General features: G+C 39.1%; 1 protein-coding gene across 10 annotated transcripts in view; it reads right to left on the bottom strand.

Annotated features, from left to right (window-relative positions):
• The window catches only part of TANK (TRAF family member associated NFKB activator), an 89329-nt gene that overhangs the window by 54491 nt on the left and 10508 nt on the right, over positions 1-24330 (bottom strand). For 2 of the 10 annotated variants that reach the window (XM_087435285.1, XM_087435284.1), the window contains exons 1-3: positions 16729-16845; positions 15622-16255; positions 3151-3293 (exon numbers count right to left, since the gene is read on the bottom strand). The exons of 1 other annotated variant lie outside the window; for it this stretch is intronic. The gene's annotated coding sequence lies outside the window, so the exon portion shown is untranslated. Of the gene's footprint in view, positions 1-3150; positions 3294-15621; positions 16256-16728; positions 16846-24330 lie in introns of those variants that run through there. 7 more of the 10 variants (XM_014785897.2, XM_087435290.1, XM_087435286.1 and 4 more) reach the window with 6 other exon arrangements.

The raw sequence follows: 24330 nt of genomic DNA, 5'->3' as shown, positions 1-24330 counted from the left end.
AGCAACCTCTGCCTTGGAAACACTCTTCTAGTTACGGTTTCACTCTTTTAAATGTATTTTTAGGAAAGCCTTTCACAGTAATTTCTTCATTTCTGGGTTTGGTTTGTTGGTTTCCTTCCACCACACAAGGAAAAGATTAAGTCACTGATTCCCCTGAAGATAGCTGGGTGAGCAGAATGCAAAGCAACCCCCCCAACACACACACACACAAAAGGCAATCCTCCTGAAGCCAGGATAGTCCCCACCCACCCGCCTACGTCCCTGGGGCAGTAGTTCCTTTTCTCCCGTGGGTGGTTCCTGCGGGAAGGAAAACGGAAGTCAGCAAGTTCCTGTTCCGCCTCCTGGGTCCAGTGTGTGCCCATCCAAGAAAATCCCTGGGCAGCAGGCTGCTTCCTCTTTCACTGAAACCGTCCTAGGGTAGGAGAGGCAGCCTGTGCAAGGGAGATAATTTTATCTTCCCTTGGTACAGTTTCCCAGCTCCAATAAAGCTTTGTCAACTACTAGGGCCAAACTTCGATTTTAACAAAATATATCCCATTACCGATTTTAATAAAATATATCCCATTACTATTCAATTCAATTAGAAAATAAAGTATTTGCTTACTACATATAAAGCACTGTATGGGGTGCAGCAAAGGGCTTCAGAGATAGTACCACCTTAGATTTGTGTTCCTTTTACGAAGTCTTTTCACCAATTCTTCATTTCCTATTATTCATATTCCTATTTGACTGATAAGGCTCAGAGGAGTTAAATGACTTGCCTACAGCTACAAAAGCTCTAAGTGTGTGAACTGGGACTAAATCTTTAAAATTCTTAGTTCAAGGATTGTTCATTAAAGCCAGCTGCAAAATATCCTTCCAGGGTGCCATGGTGGATATGTTCATTCAATAAAACCTTTACTGAGTGTCAACTGTGAGCAAAGCCTGTGCTGGGCACTACTGATGCACAGACATGAAACCTGTCCACATGAAGGCACCATTAGCTGAAACTTGAAGTATTTATATGAGTACCCTGAGACACCCAAAGGCCATAGAGTTTGGAGAGAGAAGTGGTCACATCTATTTATGAGGTTTAGGAAAGGCTTTGAGATGGAGGTGGCATTTGAATTGGGTTTTGAATTATGGGTAGGAATGATCTCACCCATTCCTTTTACTTATCAAATAGCAGCCATCTTTTCTGAAACAGGTTCCCAATAGCTATAAAGATATTTTTAGTGTGAGATAATACCCATCCTTCACTAAAACAGGCCAGGATTATATGCATTTCTTATGTCCAGCTTGATTTTCCTGATCAGGACAACTCTGCAAACCTGAGACAATTCTTAAGTATAACAACGATGGTTATTTATAGAAACGATTGATTAGGCTAGTGCTTTTTCCATAACACTTGAGAAAAAGTAGGGGTGGGAATGAAATAAAGGACAAGTTCTATATCTTTTCTGGACTTTGATTTTCTTTGCCTTTAAAACGAAGGAGTTAATTGACAATCTCCTTCAACTTTATGATTATACAGCATTTCCAAACAAATACAAAGTATAAAAGCTTTTGCTTGGAAAACACAGTAATTTATTTTTCCTCATAAATGATATAGATTTAAAAGGAGTAGCCATTTTGTGGCTATAATCAACAAGACAAAAAACAACACACGTTGGAGAGGATGTGGAGAAACAGGAACCCTCATACACAGCTGGTGGGAATGCAAACTGGCACAGCCTCTACGGAAAATGGTATGGAGATTCCTCAAAGAATTAAAAATAGAAATACCCTATGATCCAGCTATCCCATTACTGGGAATCTATCCAACGAACCTGAAATCAACAATCCAAAGAGGCTTATGCACCCCTATGTTCAATGCAGCATTATTCACTACAGGCAAGAAGTGGAAGCAACCTAAATGTCCCTTGACTGATGATTGGATCAAGAAGATGTGGTGTATATATACATATATACAATGAAATACTACTCATTCATAAAAAAAGACAAAATCATCCCATTTGCAACAACATGGATGGGCCTGGAGGGTATCACGTTAAGCGAAATAAGCCAGAAAGAGAAAGACAAACACTGTATGATCTCACTCATATGTGGAATATAAATGAACACATGGACAGAGAAAACTGTATTGTGGTTACCAGGGGCAATGGGGGTAGCGGGTGGGCACAAGGGGTGAAGGGAGACATGTATATGGTGACGGACAAACAAAAATGTACAACCCAAAATTTCACAATGTTATAAACTATTAAAACATAAATTAAAAAAAAAAGGAGCAGCCATTTTGTTTTAAATTGTATTACAAACTAGGCCTTGGTTACAAACCAACTGATATGGCATTTCACTTTAAGATGGTGAGAAGCATGGAGTAAAGTTACATGGGGTGTCCTGGAAGTAAAGAGATGATGTGATACTGTGAAAATATGTGATATAGCATTGTGAAAATTTACTGACTTTATTTAATTACATTTATATATTCCCTCCTACCACTTTACTAGGTACAGTGAAAAAAAGTACAGGCTTTGGATTCAGATCCCAGATCTGCAATTTTCTAGCCATTTACTTAGCTTCTCTATTAGTTCTCTTATCATATATAGTTTGTAGCATTATTGTGAAGATTCAATGAGACCATATAGGAAGCATATATGTTATTTGTTCCTCAATATCCATTCTCCTCTTCTAGTATTCCTGATTTTTAGTTGGTGTGATCATGCAACGTTCTGGTCATCGGCAAGAAAGTGTAACTTCCAAGACGAGCTCTCTTCTTCACCTTTTTCCCTTTCCCAGTTGGACGGAATGTTGCAGTGAGTCACCCAGAACACTATGGTGAGGACAACACTTTAGGGATGGTGGAACAACAAGGGCATGATGGAACAACAAGAACGAAGATGCCAGATCAGCTCTGGACATCTTATACTTTGAACTGTAATATGTGAGAGAAATAAAATTTCTGTCTTGTTTAAGCCACTGACTTTGAGGTCTCTTAAGAGAGGAGCTGAGCTGTATCTTAACTGGTACCATAATGAAGACTGGTTCAGTGCTGAACATATACTAGGTGCTCCTTTTTTCCATGAGAAAGAAACAAAGTCATAACTCTTGCCTTTTCTTCTAATTAGAGCTTATAATTTAGCAGGGCAGACACACATGAAAATGATTTACCTTACTATCAGGTCAATTATAAATGTGTAAAAAGGTATTAGTATATCTTGATAGGGGTCTGGGAAGCACAGGTAGAAGTATTCATAGGAAGTCGCCCAACGGTTCACTCAAGATTTGTGCATTTCACTGTAAGAAAGTTTTACCTCAAAAGAAGAAAAAAAAAAAGAACTGTTAAATAAAAGGTACAAGAAGGATAAAGGCTCAATAGAAGGAACAATTAAAATGAGAGGGATTGTGGAAGACTTCACAGAGGATCTAACACTTAAACTGGGCCCTGAAATATGAGAAGAATTTCAACATGTAGAGGAGAGAGAAAGAACATTCACTCTGAAAGAGCAGAGGCAATGAGAAGTCACTAGTATAGTGCATTTAGGGACCAGAGATGAGTATTCTATTTACAGAAGTCTAGTGTGTGCGCAGAGGATGGAGAGGTGAGGGTGCTAAGACAGGATAGTCAGGGTCACTACTATGATTGTGCTGCACTGCAAAAACCCTAGCGGCACCATTCATATAGACCATAATTGGAATGCAACCCCCTAGAATTATAGAGTACACTAACTGCATAAACTACGTGTAGCAGACTCAGTTATAGCCAGATGTAGTAGACCGTGAATGTCACTCTAAGCAAGTTAGACTTTAACCTGCTGATGTTAAGGAGTAATGGAGACTTCGCAAGCAGGAGATGGACATGTTTTAGAAAGATAAACTGGATACCAGCATGGACTACAAACGAATGAGGGAGACAAAGCAGGGATATCCATGGGAAACTACTGCTGTACTCTGAGTGAAAGATGAAGGTTTGAACTAGAGCAGAAGAGAAAGACGAATGAATTCAGAAGACATTTCAAAGGCAGAATCAACAGGAGTCATTGGCTAACTGGATCTGCACCATAGACAAGAAGGCAGCATTCAGGTCCCTGTGATTCTGAATCAATTGGCCTAGGATGGGGCCCTAGAATCTGCATTTTAATAAGCAAAGTAACCCAGGTGATTTTGTTGAAGACAGATCACCAGCCGTATTTTTCTAAATACTAGGCAGACAATGATGATAGCCAGACACAGAGAAACAGGAAGAAAAATTTTGGGGGTGGAAGGATACCGAATTCAATTTTGGACAAAAGTGCTAGAAGAGACATAATTAACAACAGGTAGGAAAACAATAGGTAGGAAAAACGTACCAATTGAATGATAACAAAATCTAGAGGAAGAAATGAAAGCTAAGTATGCATTTCTTCCTGCTTATCTTCTTGAAATTCTGCATTTTTTTGTGTGTGAGGATTAGCCCTGAGCTAACATCTGTCGCCAATGCTCCTCTTTTTGCTGAGGAAGACTGGCCCTGGGCTAACATCCATGCCCATTTTCCTCCATTTTACACGGGATGCCGCCACAGCACAGTTTGCCAAGCGTCGCGTCAGTGCGCGCCTGGGTCTGAACCTGGGAACACCCCGCCACCGCGGCCGAGCGTGCGCACCTAACTGCTACGCCACCGGGCCGGCCCCTTGAAATTCTGTTTTGAATGTCCTCTAAGACTGATAAATCCTTGGACAGTCAACTAGGCCAAAATCTTTTTACCAAAAAAATGCGGAAAAAGACTACATTTTTGAAAAGAATATAGTGGAGAGGGAAAGAAGCAATACTCAGTATTGTACCATTTTGTGTCACAAGATGTATACTTTTTTTCTCCCAAATATAAATCAAAAAAGAGGATAGGCCCACTTACTATCTGGACAACGTCAGAAGGAAAAGTAGGAAATGCATAAAATAGTAAGGCATTTTAGCAGAAGTCTGTTATCTTATGTAAAGAGACTATCAGCCAAATAGGTAGGAATGTTATCTAATGCTCTGTTCTGTTAACCCTTACACACTGTTAAATAACAGGAAAAATAACTCTGTGGTAGAGTGTTTGAATGTGTGATTTTTCTTAAGTCTCTCTTTTACTCTACCAAATTTATGACAATAAAATAGTATTACTAATGATCTTTCACAAGAATAGGACAGTTTGTACTGATCTTCCGGTCTTAGCCAGAAAATTTTCAAAAAAAAATATTTTCAGTAACCTTAAAAAGGTCTCCCAAAACAGAAGAAAATAATGTGAGAGACGTCACAGGCTGCACCAGATTCATAAAGGGCAAAGTTGTTTTTGAAAAAGAAGTAGTTAAAATCTCATGAGTTAACAGATTAGGGGCCCCTCCAGCATCTCTGAGTCATTTACTGTAACAGAACAAAACCACGATGAAAGGAGAGAGCTCTTCTACGAAAAGAGAGTGAAACTTCAGGAGACAGAAGACCTTTTCACAAAAAGGCCTGTTTTCTCTTAAATCGCAGTTTAAATTGCTGAGCAGTCATTTAGCCTTGAGAATATTACCAATGATAAATGAGAAGAGGCAAAAGCCTACATAATTATGAAGCTGTACTCTATGCTCTTAACCACCGGCAAAGGACTCTACAGCTCTTCATACCCCTGCTTTTAATTTCCCTGAGGACACCTAGAGGCTGTTGGGCAAATGTTTGCAAGTCACAACTTGTTTTATTAGAAGTAATTGTGAGAACTCCAATGAGAAAATAAATAAGGTTTCAGAGATTTCCAGATCTCCATTTCCAGTCATTCCCAAGATGTTTAGGGTGTGACTTTAAATGTACAATATGATAAAAGTTTAAAACCAGATACAATATTTTTACACCATGCAACACACTCTTTCACTCCCACTGCTGAATACTCCTGAAGACAGGACTCAAAAATCCCTGGGCAGCCTGACAAATCAACCTCTCAAACCTGCATCTGTGCCAAAATTACCCAAGTTTCCACTCTTTTCAGGGCCACACCAATTTTTCTCCAATGTGAATATTCAGACCTAGTAAATCCTGCCACTTGCTGCGCTATCCTACTATGGGGAAGCAAGAGTTTATTAAAAATTTTGATTTGCTGTTTCACTTCCTTTTGTATTTGGAAAAAACAAAAAGATGCTATAAAGATTCCAAACAATTTTTAACTGAGACCACATCTTGTGTAATGTGTATTAATTTCTCTATTAAGACAATTTTGTAGATTAGAGAATCAAAATTAAAAAGCCTAGTCAACCAAAGAGAAAATCAGAGTTGGAGTACAGAATATAAACCCAGTCTAGACACGCTTGTTGATGGGTGAGACTGAACAAGTCATTTAACTTTTCTGTGGACCTCAGTTCCCTCATTTGCCCCAGTTTAGAATGTTTGGGGTAGAGCATGATGTAAGACATGGGTTCCCAACCTGTCAGTACATTAATCATCCAGGGTGGTTTAAAAAAATAGATCAGCAAACCCTACCCAAGACTTCTTAGATCATAATTTTTTTGGGGGGGTGGGATGGGGGAAGAGGAAGAGCAGATGTGAGACAGATTTAGAATCACTGCCATACGAGGTCAAGTCATAAGTGGGAAAGCACTATACTCTAATACACTACACAAATATGCATAATGGCAGGGCAACAGGCTTTCATCAAGTATCCTTTTGCTCTAGTGATCTGCTTTTTGAATTGTTCTAGAGAAGTATAGAGAATTTGGAAACAAAAATAGCAGTTGCTAAGGTAGAAGACATTCTTTAAAAAAAAAAAAGTATTTTAATACTTTGGCAGATGGCCCAGAGCAATAGCACTCTAATGATCTTGGATCCATGAAATTTCCACAACTCATCAGTCTATATGACAAGTGTTTTTCTCTATTAACGAAGAGACTCCATAGTAGTGACCGTGACTATCCTGTCTTAGCCCCCTCACCTCTCCATCCTCTGCGCACACACTAGACTTCTGTAAATAGAATACTCATCTCTGGTCCCTAAATGCACTATACTTGTGACTTCTCATTGCCTCTGCTCTTTCAGAGTGAATGTTCTTTCTCCTTTCCTCTACATGTTCATGTTGAGAGACACTCGAGTGTGACCACAGCTCTTCTCCCACCAAGCAGCAACAGCCCTTTTAACTTGATGCTCCCCCTACCAATACTCTAACCATCTCAATTCTATTTAAATTCTCAAACTACCTACGGAGAGATGAGAAAGGACACAGATCTCAGTGACATGCCTTCAATCCAAAGAGGCACACAGCCATGGACCAGAAGGACAATCTTAGTCTTGTGTTTTAAGGGCAAGCATCCAACATAAAGGAGGTGGTTCCCTATTTCCTCATGGGAAACATTAGGGACAGAGGTAGGGATTGACACCTCTTGAGGTAGGTGCTTTACATAAATTACCTTATTTTTAATCTTCCCTCTGCAGGAGTACATATTATCTTCCCTTTCCAAATAAGGAAACTGAGCCTCAAAAGGTTAAATAAGTTGACTAAGGTCACAGAATTAGAAAATGGAAGACCCAGATAAATTCATGTCTCTTGATGTGAAAGTCCAATCTCTAGCTTTTTCATCCTAATTTAGTTTTTATTTTATTTTTTTGTGTGAGGAGATCAGCCCTGTGCTAACATCTGCCAGTCCTCCTCTCTTTTTGCTAAGGAAGACTGGCTCCGGGCTAACATCCGTGCCCATCTTCCTCCACTTTATATGGGACGCCGCCACAGCATGGCTTGCCAAGCAGTGCATTGGTGCGTGCCCGGGATCTGACCTGGTGAACCCCAGGCCGCAGCAGAGCGCACGCACCTGACCGCTTGCGCCACCAGGCCGGCCCCTTGATTTTATTTTTAATCAAAGCTATACATACCTATATTTTAATAAGTCAAATAACTTCACAAAGCTTAAGAAAAACAGTAGTCCTTTGCTCTCTTCTCCCCCCTCCTCATTTCCTGCTTTACCTTGGCAACAATTTTCAGCTCTTTCGGTTGAATTCTTTTTGGTATTTATCATATTTATCTCTGTATCTCTAAATAACATGCTAATATTGCCACTAATGATTTTTCAGTTTTACTTGGCTTCCCACTATGCATAGTAAGAATTCAGCTCTCTTTACCCCGCACCGTTCCACCTCCCCTGCACTTTACCGTCCCACCTCCTCTGAACTTTATATCATCCCCATTTTCCCAATATAATCATACCCTATTTTTGGATATAATTTGGATTAACATTCCAGTTTTACTTTCTCATGACTATGCAATACTATTCGCTGCTGAGCCATATAATATACTATGGCTCCTTTTCCTCTCCCCAAAAATCTTTTTTTTTCTGAAAAAAAAACTTGTTTATTTTTTATTATCACTAATACAACTCCTTAATTTATTCAGACACTTCTGTTATTCTATCAATTTCATCTTAGAAGAATCTCCTTCTGATTTGCTCCAGTCTAGACTTTTTGCTCTCTACGCCTGGAGGAAAGCCTTCATCTTGAGACCTTCTTTCACTTTGAATCTGAGGAATCCCTTTGTTCATCTCTCTAGCTGAATCTCTCATTTTCAGTATCCCAAATCTTCATCTTTGTTGTTTTACTCCCCTATTTGGCGGAGTAAATCCTCCAGTAGCTTCCTGAGAAAATGTTTGCGAAGTAAATTTTTTGAGATCTTGCATAACTGAAAATATTTTTACTCTACCCTCAGATTTAACTGACAGTTTGCCAGGTTAAGAGTTTTAGGTTGGAAATAATTTTTCCTCAGAATTTTGAAAGCTTTGCTATGCCCTCTTCTAGCTTCCATTTGTTTCTGTTGAAGTCCAGAGGTATTCTGATTCCTGATTTTGTACTTACCCCATTCAGACGTTTGTCCTTCAGTTCTTGGAAATTTTCTCGAATTATATTTCTGGCAATTTCATTTCTTCTGTGTCCCTTTCCGGACTCCCACTATCGGGATGTTGAAGCTTCTGAAGTGGTACTCTAATTCCTCCCACTCTACTTCTCCTTTTTAAGTGAACTTCTTTTCTTATTTCAAAGATAAAATATTTTAAGGCTGTTGTCTTTGGCAACCAGTATTATGCTGCCAAGTGACAGTCAACCAATTCTGAATAAAGTTATAATCAAGGTAAACAGTGATGCTTCCAGAGCTCCACTGAGGCTAGGGGTGTGTGAACTAAACAATGTTCCACCACCAACTGCCCAGTTCAACCAAAGAAGCTCAATTTTGATTAGTTACATATACTGGGATTTCAAGTTTAAAAAGAATCGAAGGCTTAAAGGTAGATCCCCACCACCTCCACCCCAGAATAATTTATAATTCTATAATAAGGTCTACTTTTTGTGGGGTTGTAAAGGCAAGTGTGGGTGATTTGGGAGGTGGGAAAGGCCCCTCTGCTGGGTTTCCCCCACTGCTGAGACTATTCTGCTTCTGGGTAAGTGTTCTGCCAGGGTTCACACTTGTGGTGAGAGGCGAGTTTAAACCTAAAGCAGTTTCAGGATGGGGGAAGGAAATCACCTTGGGTAACTGCTATCTCTTCCACTCTGCCCTAGAAAAGAAAGTCACCTGCTTTTCCCAACCCCTTAGGGTATGAATAACAATAAGAGTTCACATTCTATTTCAGAAAAGTTGCCACCTTAGCAAACGAAGAGGTGAATAAGTGAGTGAGAGATACACCCTGTCTTTTCTGTATCTTAGCTCTATGTTTGCCTCCTCATGCGCAAAAAGCATCAGAAGCAAAAAGCAGAAAATAAGAACATCCACTGTCTTAGATGGTGAAGGTAAATCTTTAAAGACACTCAAAAGTATGTGTGTTTTCCTTACTTGAAGAAAGGTAATGTCACTCCTAATATTTACTTATGACCATTTCCCACAGTTGAGAGAGCTCCATAACACAAGCAGCCAATTCCCCAAAATGACAGCTTGCATTTCTGTTCTCACTTTCCAGGTTGTAAACTCTGGTCATGGATATACCCATTGCACTACACCGTTACTGTGTTCCAATCAGGCAACTGAAATAACAGAAACTTAAATATCATAGATACAGCAGTGTCAGAATTTGGATTTTGTATTTTTTCCATAAACTGGTTGGCTAAATGCATCTGGATAAACAAGGTAAGACAACCCCACTGATCAAACCTAAAGCTCCTCAGACCAGCTTCTCCATTTTGCTGGATGTTAGAATTTGGTAAAACTTTTTGTGCTATCTTCTAAGAGTTAAAAGAAGACTACATGGGCGAAGACCACACCCATGAGTCTCAGCTTTGCCTCACTTCCTTTTTTTCTCCAGCAGTACTTCTTTCTCTCAGACTGTTTATCAAAGGCTATGGGTTGAAGGGCACAAGCAAATAGTATAACACCAAAAGGGAAATTAGGCATGTGAAGTTCTATCCTCTGAGGTAACCGTAAACATGGCACTCTCAGTTAGCTTGCTCAGCCACGTAAGGAGTATCTTTTTCTCTGAGTAGGGACTATGTTAGAATCTGGAGATGGGGGGCGAGTATGCAGCTTAAAATGGCTATCAATATTAAAATCTGTTTTCATAAATCCTATAAAGTAGGGCTCTGTAGAATATTCTTGGATGGGGGAAACTACAAGAGAAAGTTTATATTCAGTGTGAGGAGGTGTAAGAGAGGACTGTGTGGAAAGACGGGCATATATTAAAATCTCCTAGGATTTGTGAGATTTTTATGTTTATCAAAAAGGAAACATGGATTTAAAAAGGTTGAGAAACATCAATATCAAGGGAAAGGCATTTCTAGTTTAGGGATAGCAAATATATGTAGTCATGAAATTACATTATAGTAAATGCCACATAATAAATGGCTATGAATAGTAAAACCATTTAAATATCCCACAATAACAACTGATTTTCTTCAAGCAATTTTAAATAATATATTATTTTGAAGGGACTTGAGTCCCTGATTTCTGTCCTTATAGTAAGTCACTCTCCATAGCAAAATTACCTGATTGTGTTTGTTCTTCTGCTCATGAGAACAACTCTTCATACTTCATTCTACTGCAAATATTTCAAAGACACTTACAACTGCAACTTACTAAGTAACTGTCAAAATGGAACTCATATTATTTTTCCTGGTCCACTCAATTTCTAATAATTTCTTATGCAATGACTTGAAAGATAGACTTTGTTTTCACTGTTAACAACCTATTTTCAATAGACCCTTCTTTTTTGCAAAGGAAAAGTACTGGTAAGTGAAAGCTACTGCAGATCATCGGTGCTCAAACTGTTTACTCTCATAATTTAGTAGTGACAATCACCATCACAGAGGGAATGTCTCTGAAGATAAAAGAAAGAACACTCGGGTTATTGTACAGGACACTTCCCCCGGGGGGACAAAAAATTATCATTATTATTTACTTCCCAAACTCTTTTTCTCAAAAATATAAGTCCCTTGTGAAATGTTTTTCTTGGTTGTACAACAATGTGAATACATTCAACACTACTGAACTTACACTTAAAAATAGTTAAGATGGTAAATTTCATGCTATGTGCATTTTACCACAATTAAAAAAAAGTTTTTATAGACTAGGAGTTGAAAAACTATGACATGTATTACATAGGTCCCAAAGGCTTGTTGTCAGTTGCAAAGGACCTGTTCCAATCCTCCCCAACTGTTTTGAACAGTTATCAAAGATTGCACCTAGTTCAAAAGACTTTGTACACGAATTAGCCACCCACCCACAGGCAGTTCATTTCATATTCTCTGTTATCCTTTTTTGAAGATGACTGAGAATCTTGGTCCTGGACTATAAAGAGATTTTTGTTACCTGTTCTAGATAATAGCCTTCTCTTTCCCTCTTCCCATGACTGAAAACCATAGCAGCAAGCATGGGAGATAGCAAGGGGGGAATGGCAGCCATAATATAAGTCCTACAGAAAATAGAAACTAAAACTTGGCTTGACATAATTAAACACAAAAAAGTTGAAATTAAACACTAATATTCATGTTTATAAGGTGTTAGAAAACAAAAAGTATAAATAGCAGTAACAGCTAATCAGCTAATGCAAGACATCAGAATAGTTAGAATAGTGAAGTTTTACATGAACGGGCTACCTATTTTTATTTACCATTTACTTTTGGATAATAGGTAAGGTTTTAAAAAACATGCAAAGTCATTCTTCATCATAGAGAAAGCCCTCAAACCATGTCAATAATTATTTTTTCTAGATTAACAGATAATCAGCTAAGATATTCAAATATCCAAGAAGTCACACATAATGCCTATATCCTTCTGTAAATAACACTTACGACTGCCTTGAAGTATCCTCCACAGTTCACAGATGTACACTGCTAAATTATATTACCTGCTTAAGGTGATGTTTTTGAAAGTGATCAAAAAGTGTTTGGTATTATCATTTATAAAAGTTAATAACTCTACCAAAGATTACAAAATACACTGTCATCCACATTATTAACAGTAAACTATTAGTTGAGTAAAAAGATGGGCTTCGGGGGGCCGGCCCAGTGGCACAAGCTGTTAAGTGTGCGTGCTCGGCTGCGGCGGCCCGGGTTTTGCCGGTTCAGATCCCGGGCGCGCACCAACGCACTGCTTGGCAAGCCATGCTATGGCAGCATCCCATATAAAGTGGAGGAAGATGGGCACAGATGTTAGCCCAGGGCCAGTCTTCCTCAGCAAAGAAGATTGGCAGATGTTAGCACAGGGCTGATCTCCTCACACACACACACAAAAAGATGGGCTTCGGTTAGATGGTTTGTGTTTCTTAGAAGCCAGCCCTGCTCTATGTGTGTGCACACACCACACACCTACCTGGACTGTGCTAATGATTTTCACTTCATATTAAATAAGTACAAGCATGCTGAGCTTATGAATTTTCTCACCCACTCATTTCGAAACTCCCCTATGGGATATGGCTACAGTAGAATGTCAGCTTGGTTATTACGTCTAAAGTAAGAAATTTCCCAGCAAAATTGGGAAGCTGGTGACAACAAAGTGAAACTGATGCTTTCCCAGTTGAGTTTCACTCTTGGTTTCTTTCAGGGCATAGAAGAACTTGCCCATGCAGAAGCAACACCCCTTCTTTTATAATATAACTGGAGTTAAGAAGAGAAAGAACAGCAATACATTTTACCATCAGCATCAGCCTACCTACAGCATTTTCCCTGACCATGAAAAAAAAGGGAGGGAGGAGGGGTAAAAATGAGCAGGATAAGTACAGCAGTTCCTTGTTCTCAACATTATTGGTGTTTCAGACCCTTCATTTACTTGGATATACTCTAAGGAGTTTTTGTTTGTTTACTTTCTTAAGTTCCAGACCTTTTTGCTGAATACTGTTGCTGTTTTAAGAACAAGGTACTTTTAGGCCAAGATGGTTTCATAAGTGAATTCCTTCAGACTTTAAAAGAACAGGGTGCTCTTATGCTATTTAAACTACTTCAGAGCAGAGAAAGAAGAAACTTGTTTTAGGAAACTAGCATAACCTTGATATCAAAAACTGGCAAAGATAACACAGAAAAAGATGACTATAGATGAAACTCAATTCTTGTTTTAAATAAAAATGTTACCAGTGGCCAGCCCAGTGGCGTAGCTGTTAAGTGCTCGCGCTCCACTTTGGCGCCCTGAGGGTTCACAGGTTTGGATCCCGGGGGTGCGGACCGAGGCATGCTTGTCAAGCCATGCTGCGGTGGCGTCCCATATAAAGTAAAGGAAGATGGGCATGGATGTTAGCCCAGGGCCAATCTTCCTCGGCAAAAAGAGGAGAATTGGCATCGGATGTTAGCTCAGGACTGATCTTCCTCACAAAATAAAAAACAAAACAAAAAATGTTACCAAAAAACAAAACAAAAAATGTTACCAAAAATATTCCTAAATATTACACCATGACCAAGTGTATGGTTGGTTCACAAACTGGAAATCTACGAAAATAATTCACCATCCTAATAGGTCAAAGAAGAAAAGCACATCATAGGTCATGATAGATGCCAAAAAGCCACAAAATTCAACTTCCATTCCTGATAAAAATGTTTAGTTAAGAGGTAATGAAAAGACATCATCTAACAACAAGAACTATATAGACCAAATAAACACTCAACATCTATTATTTAAAATTGCTCTCAGGGGCCGGCCCCGTGGCTTAGTGGTTAAGTGCGCGTGCTCTGCTACTGGCGGCCTGGGTTCGAATCCCAGACGCGCACCAACGCACCGCTTCTCCGGCCATGCTGAGGCCGCATCCCACATACAGCAACTAGAAGGATGTGCAGCTATGACATACAACTATCTACTGGGGCTTTGGGGGAAGGAAAAAAAATTGCTCTCAAAGTGCTAGCTGACGCAAAACAGAAAGAAAAAAAAAAAAAACAGACTTTGGACACAATCCAAAATCCATTCTCTGCAAAAGTCCTAGTAAGCTAGCAATATTTTTTTTTTTAATAATTTTATTTATTGTTTTCCCCCAAAGCCCCAGTAGATAGTTGTATGTCATAGCTGCACATTCCTCTAGTTGCTGTATGTGGGACGCGGCCTCAGCATGGCCGGAGAAGCGGTGAGTCGGTGAGCCCCCGGGATCGGAACCCTGGCCGCCAGCAGCAGAGCCCGCGAACCCAACCGCTAAGCCACGGGGCCGGCCCAAAGCTAGCAATATTAAAGATACTTCTTTGATAAACAGAATTTATTAGAAATTAATAGCAAACCTTGTACTTAATGATAAACTAAGAAATTAGATAAGGATGGCCTGAATCACTATTATATCACTGTTCTAGAGAATTCATTAAATCAAAGAAAGCAGTATAAAGAGATAAGATTATATTTAGATGATTGTTTTCCTAGAAAATTCACAAGAAACAATTTATTAAAACTAGTAAGTTTAGAAAGTTGACCAGTTATATAAACATTCATCTCCATACCAGCCAAAAAATATTAGTGAATAGCTACACCAAAAGGATTACTTTAATGAAACATGAACAATTTACTTTAAATTTTACCTGAAAGAGAATGTAATAATATTCAAGAAAATTTTGAAAAAGACAAATGAAGAGACACTTGCTTTATGAATTACTAAAAAATGGCACAGAGACTGATATTTGTACAGGAAGAGACAAACAGAACAAAGCAACAGAAGAATCCAGAAAAAGACCCAGGTACACAGGCAAGTTTACTAGATTAAGGTGGTATGTCCAGTCAGTTGGGAAAAGATTGATTTCAACAAATGATTTCAGGAAAAATGGCTAAATTCTTAATTTATACAATGTACAAAAATAATTTTCAGATGTCTTAATGAGTAGAGCATAAAAAAACTATAAAAAGAATTAACAGACAATATAGGAAAATATTTTAATTTTTGAGAGGGGAGCGCCTTCTTAAGTGATACAAAACCTGGGCTTTTAAACCAAAAGACTGATAGTTCGCATAAATATTTGCCATATATTTCACAAAGCATTAATACATCTGTATTCTAATGAAACATAGATAAATAAATGGGAAGAATAAAGGGCAAACAGACTGGCCATATTAAGAGATGATTAACTACGTACGTAACGGTACATCCAAAGGAATACTCTGCTGATACTAAAATAAAGTACTACCTTACATATGGCAAGATTTCCATCATATATTTTTTATCTGAAAAAACAAATAGAACAGTATGCATATATAATCTGATTTTCATACGAAAGTGAAACAACAGGTTTACCTACATATAAGACAGACGTGGAAGGCCTTGGAGTACCTATGGTTGGGGAGAGGGCTGAGAAGGAGTTTCATTTTCTGCTTTATACATGGTCGTATCATGTTAGGGTTTTCCTTCCCTCTCAAATGATGAGGACAACTTTTCAACAGAATACAGTGCTTGCTCCTCTGCTGCCTCTCATTTGAGATGTGTATTCCAACCGTGGTAGGGAGGCAGATGATTTTATTTTCCTTCACTTCCATGTCACTTCACTTCCTTTACTATCATTTCTCCCTTATGGTAACTTGTCAAAGCATCCGTGAAATAAATGACACTTTACCTAGCAAGGCTGCTCCACTTTTGCTTGTGACAGCATAACAGTGAGAGAGAGACAACTATTCTTTGAGTATCTTCCCTTTTCTTTCTTCACTTCTTGACAAGCACAGCTTTTTACACCTGTTAACTCGTTGCTAGTCCGTTGACACCGGGGTGGGGGGCCTCTACCTATCGCTTGGGTTCCCACCGCGGGCAGGGTTCGCTTTTGCTCTTTCCGCCTCGGCCACCCATTCTCTCCGTGACCCTCGGGGAAGTTACCCAACTTCTCAATGACAAGGCTATGATGACACCCCACGGGAAAGCAGAGAGCGAAATTGTGCAACCACCTTAGGAAAAACAACAGAAAGGACCTATTAAGTTTTCGAAAGAGTAACTACGATAGTCTAGCTTCTGGAAGGCAATCCCGTCCCGAAGAGAGTCTGGGACACTCCCGACCCGGTCCACCGCCCACTCTGACGTCGCAAGCCCTGCCTCCCCGGCTACCCGGCGAAGTCAAGTCCCGCGAGCTGCCGACGCGGGGTCGGACGGATCCCTCCCGCGGAGCGTCGCGGCGCGGGGCCGTCGCGGCTGCGCTGACGTCGCGGGCCCGGAAAGCCCCTCCCGGTCCGCTCCGGGAAGCGGCCCCGGCTTGTCTCTCGCACAAAGTCCCTCCCCACTGGAAGTCTCCGCAGCTCCTCGGCTTCTCTCCCGGCGGCGCCCGTCCTCCCAGCGCATCCCTCTCGCTCACACACACAAGTTCTCCGTCGCCGCGCTCGACGGATTCGGACATACCAACTCGCTTACGAAGTTCCTTACTCACAGTTCTGGTTTTCTGCTCCGGTCTCTGAAGCCTCGGGTCGGCGGCGTCCTGCAGAGTGAACCCAACCGGAAGTTGTTTTCCGTTCCAGTTCAGAGGGCAGCGCCTGCGCGGAGCCATTTAACCCTTCACCCTCCACCCGGCCGGGCCAGGCCGGGTCCCTCCTGCCCCGCCCACCCTCGCCACACCCATCCAGGCCACGCCCAGCGCAGCCCCGCCCCGCCTCGCAGGGAAAACCGCAGGCGCAGAAAGGTGTCTAGTGTCAAGCTTAAAGGTCACCTGAGGGTCTCGGCTGGAGTTTTGCCAAACAATAAATAACCAGGTCTAACATCACTCTGTATGTGAGTTAGCGTACACAAGAATCACCTGAGAGGATTGTTAAAGATGTAGATTCACCAACTCACCCCTGGAAATTCCTAGAGTTCAGAGCAACTGGGGTGAAGCCCAGGAATCTGCATTATCGATAAATCCTTAAGTGAATGTGATTAAGGTCCACACTCTGAGAAACACCACACACACACACACACACTTAATTTTTCTCCAACTAGTAACACCTTTCACTAAATGAACTTGCTAAAGTTGAATGGTTAGTAAATGCAAGACCTTTATCAGAAAATTTCCCGTGAACTTCCCCATTATTTCACTTCCTAGCCATTCTTGAATATTCTCAAGACAGAAATTTCAGACAGATACCTTAAGAAAAGTGTTTGTACTCCCAGTTTTAGCTTTGATACCTACTGACTCAGGCAAATTACTTAATCTAATGAACCTTAATTTTTTTATCTGACGATTGAGGACAATGATAACCTACTTCACTGGACGGATGGTTGAGAGGATCAATCCAATAACGTAAGCAAAAGCACATGGTAAAGTTTGGAATGCTCTGCAAATGAGAGATGTTGTCTGCAGTCATTTTTGTCATGCTAGCTCCTTCCCACCAGCAAGGGTTTCCCTGGGATTCTTTTCAGGAAAAGAGAGCAGTCAAATTCACAGCACGTGTGGAAGCTTCCTGAGAGCGCTGAAGGCTGGGACTCTTCATGTTGACTGGAGCATGATTGCATCTGGCTGAATGCAGGTAGCACTCTCAGAAACTTCTGTGGTGATGACCTATTTATTTATTTAATTAAAAAATATTTTTAAAACTCTCACTGCTTGTGCACGTATCTGACATGGATTAATGGTCTTTGAAAAAGACTCACTACCAAGCGCGAGCATGCTAAGCATGTTGAAATAGCAATTTGATAGCCAAGAATAAAATGACTGTGAATACTATGTATTGTTGTCAGGCAGGGCCTGCTCTAGAACATAGCCTTATATCCATAGACTTGACGAAACTTCCAGAGTTGAGAACTCTCCTGTCCTACTGACCTTGGGCAGCCCATTCCTGAACAGGTCTTCAGCCCATGGTTCTTTCTTTATCCTGAAAGGTTTAAGCCTGGCTCTGGAGTTCTTGAGCTCCCATTTTTTTCTGGTCATATGGTCTCATATAACTCAGAAGCTGCTGTCTCCCCAGGGGAGCCCAGCATCTTGCTCCTTCTTGGAGAGTATTTTTTTTTTTTATTGATGTTTTAATAGTTTTTAACATTGTGAAATTTTGGGTTGTACATTTTTGTTTTTCCATCATCATATATATGACTCCCTTCACCCCTTGTGCCCACCCCCACCCCTATTGCCCCTGGTAACCACAATACAGTTTTCTCTGTCCATGTGTTGGTTTATATTCCACACATGAGTGAAATCATACAGTGTTTGTCTTTCTCCTTTTGGCTTACTTCACTTAACATAATACCCTCCAGGCCCATCCATGTTGTTGCAAATGGGATGATTTTGTCTTTTTTTATGGCTGAGTAGTATTCCATATATATACCACAATTTCTTGATCCAGTCGTCAGTTGAGGACACTTAGGTTGCTTCCACTTCTTGGCTATGGTGAATAATGCTGCAATGAACATAGGGGTGCATAAGCCTCTTTGGATTGTTGATTTCAGGTTCGTTGGATAGATTCCCAGTAGTGGGATGGCTGGATCATAGGGCATCTCTGTTTTTAATTCTTTGAGGAATCTCCATACCATTTTCCATAGAGGCTGCACCAGTTTGCATTCACACCAGCTGTGTATGAGGGTTCCTGTTTCTCCACATCCTCTCCAACATTTGTTGTTTTTTGTCTTGGTGATTATAGCCATTCTAATGGGCATGAGGTGATATCTTAGTGTTGTTTTGATTTGCATTTCCGTGATGATTAATGATGTTGAACATCTTTTCATGTGCCTATTGGCCATCTGTATATCTTCATTGGAGAAGTGTCTGTTCATTTCCTCTGCCCATTTTTTGATGGAGTTGTTTGTTTTTTTGTTGTTCAGTTGTGTGAGTTCTTTATATATTATGGAGATCAACCCCTTGTCAGATGTATGTTTTGCAAATATTCTCTCGGAGAGTATTTTTTCTCTGTTGGAGCATGAGGATCAGGTTCTAGCTGCTCCAATTTCTCCCTATGCTTCTGAACCATAGACTTTTGCACTTATTTCTTTAGGCTGATAAGTGCAAAGATTTAAAAACCTGCCAAGTTGCAGTGCATTTTTGAATATTGGGCTTACTTTTAAAATTCAAAGCCAAAATATAGTTTAAAAAACATTTTTTTAACAAACAGAAACTTCTTGTTATAACATTGTGATCAGTTAAACAGTTTTCTTGTAATAAGTAATTGAGTTAAACATGACAACACAGCACTGTTTTTTTTAAGAATTTTTTTTTTAGAGCAGTTTTAGGTTCATATCAATTGAGAGGAAGGTACAGAGATTTCCCGTATACTCCCTCCTCTCACACATGCATAACCCTCTTCCATTATCAACATCTCCCACCAGAGTGGTACATTTGTTATAAGTGATGGACCTACATTGACACATCATTATCATCCAAAGTCCACAGTTTATGTTATGTACAACTCTTGGTGTTGTATGTTCCATGGGTTTGGATGGATGTATAATGACATTTACCCACCATTATAGTATCTTACTGTACTATAGTAGTTTCGCTACCCAAAAAATCCTCCGTGCTCCACCTCTTGATCCCTCCCTTCCCCTTGTCCCTGGTAACCACTGATCTCTTTACCACCTCCATAGTCTAGCCTTTTCCAGAATGTCATATAGTTGGAATCATACAGTATGTAGCCTCTTAAGATTGGCTTCTTTCACTTAGTAATATACATTTGAGTTTCTTCCATGTCTTTTCACGGCTTGAAAGCTCTTTTTTTTTTTTTTTTTTTAGCACTGAATAATGTTCCATTGTCTGGATGTACCACAGTTTATCCATTCACCTGCTGAGGACATCTTGGTTGCTTCCAAGTTTTGGCAATTATGAGTAAAAATGCTATAAACGTTAGTGTGCAGGTTTTGTGTGGACATAAGTTTTCAACTCCTTTGGGTAGATACCAAGGAGTGTGATTTGTTGGATTGTATGGTAAGAGTATGTTTAGTTTTGTGAAAAACCACCGAACTGTCTTCCAAAGTGGCTGTACCATTTTGCATCCTCACTAGCAATGAATGAGAGTTCCTGTTGCTCCTTATCCTCACCAGCATTTGCTGTTGTCGGTGTTCCAGATTTTGGCCATTCTAATAGTAAGTAGTGGTATCTCATTGTGTTTTAATTTTCTTTTCCCTGATAGCATGTGATGTGGAGCGTCTTTTCATTTGGTTATTTGCCATCCATATATCTTCTTTGGTAAGGTATCTGTTAAAGTCTTTGGCCCATTTTAAAATTGGGTTGTTTGTTTTCTTATTATTGAATTTTAAGTGTTCTTTGTGTATTTTGGATAACAGTCCTTGATCAGATATATCTTTTGCAAATCTTTTCTTCAGGTCTGTGGCTTGTCTTTTCATTCTCTTGACAGTGTCTTTTGCAGAACAGAAAATTTTAATTTTAATGAAGTCCAACTTATCCAGCACTGCTTTTGGGCAAATTGAAGGGGCTGCTTTCATGATTTCTAATTAAAATAGTGAATTTAATAATATACTCAGAATCTAAAACTGAATGCATAAGCATTTTGAAATGTGGAAATGCTAAAAACTTTGAATAAGGAAGAAAAAATTAAACATACACATTTTTAAAATATATCTTTTTTTCTCTCCACTCCCATGATGTTGTAGTCATGAAGAGAAATGGCTGCATGCTTCTCCAATGTATGAAACATACATGAATGCTAGAGTAGATGGATGAGTTTTGTGCTAAAACAGTGTCAAACATTTTCCTTTTTCTATAATGATGATGAATATTTTAGAATTGACATAAAGTATATTTTATTAAGGTTAAGAATGGAGTTGAGATGTTTATTTGAGGAATAATCGTTTAAAAGAGTGACATAATTTCACTCCAATTTTCCTTTACTCATATTTTTATATACCTCAGTTTAGCAAGCAGTACTAGGGGCAGGGTGGAATGAAAATGAGAACTGCAGCCTTATTACAAATATTTTAGGACCTATTTTCAAAATTGCTTAATATTTTATTGAGAGTTCTGAATATAAATCTAGGGACAAGGAAAGCTGCCAGTATAAACACTTACTACAACTTGGAATGTCAGGTATGCATCAATGATCTCAGTCAAATTTTTGATGTGAAATATCACTATTAATAGAATCTGGTTGACTTCTGATTTAGGATGACATCTGGACTAGCTGTTTGTGTCTCAGACTCTCTTAACTAAATGCCTAATGAAAAATAAGAAAAATATGAGAACTCATAATAGCATCAAAAGGCAGGATTGATAACCAGGCCCAGCACGTATGGCTGAGCAGGCTGTTCCCTGTACAGGGCACCCAGCTGACAGAGGTGCTCACTTGTCAAGCCTTGCTCCCTTGGGCCTGAGTCTTCCCCAGAGGGGAGCCTTTTTCTAAGTCACAAAAAAGCATCAAAAGGGTAGCTGTAACCCTGCTGACAAGCATCCTAGTGACAAAATTTGACAGGATTTTCCACCATTTGCAAGAACTGTGGGGCTGAAGTGGACATGAACTTGGTTGTTTGAAGGTGAGCAGATCTGTTGGCCTGAAGGATAATAAGAAAGTTCCCTGCCTCATGGCACCTACTAGTGAATTGGACAGTAACCCCACTACTATGTGTTACCTACAAGTAGTATTTTATACCTCCTTTCCCCAACGTCCCCCATCAGTACTTCCGTTATTCATTTTGGAGCTATGGTTTGGAGTATACCAACATGATCCCAGTGGGAGTGGATAGAAGTGATGCTCTGTATTTAAGGATATGTGAAGCCAATAATGAGAGGGGTTGGGCAGGCAGAGCTATGTGTTTGACTCTGGGAGTTTAATTTTTCACATATCATATTTTTCCTATCAAGGAAAAGACCAATGATTGTTTCTGATTAACCAGGAATTCTCCTCTTCATAATAAAATAACTAGGCTATAAGGATGAAGGATCTCACCATGGGCCAATACTCATAGTGACAAAATTGACAAATGTCAGCTTTAGGCCAAAAATTTGGCTGTGAACTGTGCATGTCTACTTGTCTCTCAGCTTAAGCTCTGTGCTGAGGAACTAATAGAAATCAGGCATATAATGAGAAGAACCAAGGAAAATCCATATATCTGGTTAGTAAGGGCTACACAGGGCTTGGAATGAGTAAATACAAGACAAAGCATCCCTTTAAAAAGATTATGCTGCATAAAAGAAGAAGTACAGAGTCCTCAAAATGAAGGGAAAGTGAACACTTTGGAAAATGGCTTACCAGAGGTATAGGTAAATGGAAAGAATCTGCTTTGCATTTTCTATAAAACAAGAGATGAGGGCCAGCCCCAGTGGCCTAGTGGTTAAGTTCAGTGTGCTCCACTTTGACGACCTGGGTTCACTTCCTAGGCATGGACCTACACCACTTGTCTGTCAGTGGCATGTTGTGGCGGCAGCTCACATACAAAAAGAGTAAGACTGGCAGTGGATGTTAGCTCAGGGTGAATCTACCTCAGCAAACAAACAAACAAACAAAAAACAAGAGATGAAATATAAGTCAAGAGATTGGACTAAGATAAGGAGGGAACTAGTTAAGAGGGAGCGAGAAATAAAAACAAAGTTGGATAAGTTAAAACTGTAAGGACATAGAATGGACAATGGCAAAATTCAAATATTATTTGGACATAATCAAGGATAGAATCAATACTGCAGAATATTAAATCAATGATTAGAGTAAAAGCTTGAAAAACTCTCTCAAAATGTGAATGGAAAGGACAAATAGATGAAAACCATTAAATGAAATAGTGGAAAGATAGTGCTCCAACTTTTTCCTGAAGAAGAGATCAGAGTAAGTGAAACAGAAATAGCAACCAAAGATATATCAGAAGATATCTGAAATAACACTTTGATCCAAAGCAATTAGAGATCAAAAGGACTCAATGAGTTTTGAAACATATGAATGAATGGAGACCAAACACTTTGACCTATTCTGATAAAAATTTTAATATTAAATGATTTATCAATTTATTCATTTATTCAGCAAATATTTTGTGAGTGCTTGCTATGTGCTAAAAGTTAGGGATACAAAGATGACCAAGACACAGTCCTACCCTAAAAGAACTTAGCGTCTATTGCGGGTGACATACATACAAGAAACAGGAAATTACTACACAATGTGGTATTATAACATTACAATAGGTGTAAGTATAAGGTACTCTAAAAACACACTGAAGAGGCCTTAGTCCAGGCTTGAAAGAGTGAGGGAAGACTTCTTGTATCTAGAGTATGGAAAAAATTCAACAAAAATCTAGACAGAAAAAAAAAAACTACCAGCAAAGGAATAAAAATAAAGAAAAATAAACTTATCTTCAACATTAAAGCTCAGAAGCTAAATGGAATAACAATTACAATTGCCTGGGAAAAGTTTGACTTATAAAGTCTACACCCACTCAAGTTATCATTCACATAGGAAAGGAAAACAAAGACATTCTTAGATATCTCAAAGTTCAGAAATATACCACCCATTTCCTGAAATAACTGAAGATACACTTTAGTTAGTAAAAAGGCAATTAAAATAAAAAAAACCAAGAAAGGTAAAATTCTGACACAAAAGAAATATTTGTAAGTATTTTAAATAATTTGAATAATAGAGTAAGTAAAAACTTGTTGCAAATATAATGAGAATATTAAAAGTAATTTTTAAGACATAAGGTACAAGTATAAATAAATAACTAAATAATAATGCATTCTGAACTTCCTGATTATAGCAACAAAACCTCACGTGGGTGGAAAAAAGGTAGCAGGAAGTAAAAAAGTCCTAATTTACTCATTTTCTTATCTTCTGTATGTCGAAGTAAGGAAATGTTAGGATCTCATTCTAACTATGATGATTGAACACATATTATTTTAGTTTTTTTTAAATGTAAAGGTAAATAACTGTAAGTAGAATTAAAAATTGTATGTTTATTTTTTCATGTTAATAGAAGAAGAAAGAAAAGAAAACATTGCCCATATAACAAAGATATAAAACTCTTACTTCCCAACATTTAATCAATCACTTAATAAGGTAACTCATGTGAGTACTCCTTTGCTACATTTCTTGCATGCATATGCTCTCTGTCCCCATTGTCAGACTCTGTCCTCATTGCCACT

Source organism: Ceratotherium simum, chromosome 9 (assembly GCF_057802395.1).
Source record: "Ceratotherium simum simum isolate JZ-2026a chromosome 9, ASM5780239v1, whole genome shotgun sequence".
Taxonomy (NCBI): Eukaryota; Metazoa; Chordata; class Mammalia; order Perissodactyla; family Rhinocerotidae; genus Ceratotherium; species Ceratotherium simum.
Note: the sequence above shows the minus strand (reverse complement) of the source record. Positions and strands in the feature narration are given on the sequence as shown.